Raw genomic sequence first — 2,500 nt, forward strand, 5'->3', positions numbered from 1 at the left:
TGTGGGTGTGTGTGGGTGTGTGTGTGTGTATGTGGGTGTGTGTGTGCCACTGTCCCATTCTAAGGATTTCTTCTGCGAAACAAGCAGCAGCACAGTTGCTCAAATATACAGCAGCCACATGAAACTCTAAGAAGTAAAGCTGCTGTGTGCTGATAGAGTCTGGCTGCAGTGAAGCAGAGGATCATGGGTAAATTTGTTTACAGGGAACCTTTCCAGTTTTTGAAGTATGGTTTTATAAAGCATTGACACCTGGTTGCATTGCTGGTGGGGGTGTGTCACACAGAGACTGTATGTAAGAAATGAATGACTGAGGCTGTAAAGCAGGGATCCCCAAGCCCCGGTCCGCAGACCGGTACTGGTACATAGATAATTTGGCACTGATCTTCAGTGGGACATAGTGAAAAAATAATTTTACTTGTGCTGATTTACTTCATTCAAAGATAATCTACACACTACTAACTTTCTTCATTTAAATATTCTATAAAATGTAATGAACCTTAATAATTAGTAGTAGTAGCGGTTGGTACTGGCCCAGGTTGGGGACCAGTGCTGTAAAGAACTGTCCCCAAACAGTTTAAAATAAACAGAAACACATTTTGTCCCCATTAGAGGATTGTTTATAATGTCAATATTATATAGTATTTACAATTACCCATTGACTTTGGCAGTAACTCCATACAAATGTCCTTCAGAATAATGAGTTTTAAGAAGTTTTCAGAATCAGAACTACTTTATTGACCCCTGGGGGAGGAACGCTGGTGGTACAGCTGCTCCTGCAGAAGTATTTTATGGAAGTGAAAAATGTAACAAAAATAAGATACGTAGAATAAAATATAAAAATGGTCCGGAATATATTCAGGGTAGAAGGTGAATAGTGTAGTGACCTGGTCCAGTTGATAAAATGTAATAAATAATAAAAACAGACTAGAGCAGTGGTGTGAGCTGAGATTAGAAACTGGCAGATGTGCTCGTTTTTTTACTATGACAACTAAATTCATCATAACAACTATAATGACCACAACGGCCATATTGACCACAATAATTATACTGACCACTACAACTGACCATTGTGACAGCAGGCACCTCAGTGATGCAATGACTTCTATTAAAGACAACTACTACACTACTACTACATTCACTACATCGATGCTATATAAACTAATACTACGATGTTGTATAACGCTAAACCTGTTATTGACATCGGAGTTTTACAAACATTGGTCATGGCCCAGGAATAACAGCCACTCTCATTTTTACTGGTGATGTTACGACCGGATGGAGACTTTTGACTCATTTAACAACCACAAGGGGGCGCAGCAGAGAGAGTAACCTGGGGTGACACACTTCTGTTGACCCAGCACACAGCACACACCTCTGTGTCCTTGTTAGCGGATTTTAGCCATGGATTTTGGCAAAGGAAAATGTGCAGTTTGCATATGTGCATGTTTGGCCACCGGAGGCTGTATAACAGCCAGATAAAGCAGCGACATTTTTTAAGATATTGTAGACTTAAGCAGTCATTGATTTTATCAGGTCAACTTTTTGTTAAGTGGCTAAAAAGGGCAAAGTCTCAGCCTTTTTCCTGGCAGCAGCAGCAGCGGCAGCAGCTGAGCTGGCGGAGCTCCTGGGAGACGTCAGCGCAGCCTCTGCATCATTTATACTACATACTGTATATACTGTCCAAAATGTACACACTGTAAGTACTGTATATACTGTGGGATATGGATTTGAACTAGGATGTGGAAGGTCAGGTCCAGCTGCTCCAGTGTGATTACTGGTATTCACTTTTAAACTATTCAAACTATTTTTAGTGCCAATTAAACTATTATTATAACAGTGCTTCTAAAGCCCTGGTGCAAATACCACTGTTGGTACGCAATAGGACCGGCTCTTATTAGGATTTGGTGATATATAGTAAATATGAAGCTATTGCAGTAATACACAGGTTCTTATATGTTAATATCTATGTTTTAATATTAACATGAGCAAAATACAGAAAGATGGGCGGCTGGAAAAAACACATATCACTGCGAAATACTAAAAATTGCATTCAGTGTCATCTTAGCAAAGGAAGGCTCATCTCGGCTAAACTAATCCTGCTAACCTTGCCCTAAATCCGTTAGTTTTTTGTGTTGCACTACTGCCACCTAGTGGGGATGTCCTACAGTGGTAAATATTTTAACCAGAAACATCGATGGTGTAGCATTCCTCTAGATGGCGTTGTGCACTTCTCCGACTAATTTATTTATAACACTTTCATAAGATTATGGTGTTTATTTGGTGTAAACTGATTATTTTCTAATGTTGTTTTGTATAAAAGCAGTTACGCAGGAACATATTTTAATAAACTCCTCTACAGAGAGAGAAATCACAGATAATCATTGGTTTAAGCAGAGAATCCATTCTGTTTAATCCTCTCACACTGGTCTAATGATACACTACTGCTGCTGCTACTGCTGCTGCTCCACTTCCTCTCTTACATCAGCACTGACAGAACGAC

The 2,500-nt window shown here is 39.6% G+C and overlaps 1 protein-coding gene across 10 annotated transcripts in view; it reads right to left on the reverse strand.

Moving 5' to 3' along the window:
* ptprfa (protein tyrosine phosphatase receptor type Fa) overlaps window positions 1-2,500 on the reverse strand; it is a 200,737-nt gene that overhangs the window by 18,119 nt on the left and 180,118 nt on the right. The gene's annotated exons all lie outside the window — the stretch shown is intronic.

This window comes from Cynoglossus semilaevis, chromosome 2 (assembly GCF_000523025.1).
Source record: "Cynoglossus semilaevis isolate Cse_v1.0 chromosome 2, Cse_v1.0, whole genome shotgun sequence".
Taxonomy (NCBI): Eukaryota; Metazoa; Chordata; class Actinopteri; order Pleuronectiformes; family Cynoglossidae; genus Cynoglossus; species Cynoglossus semilaevis.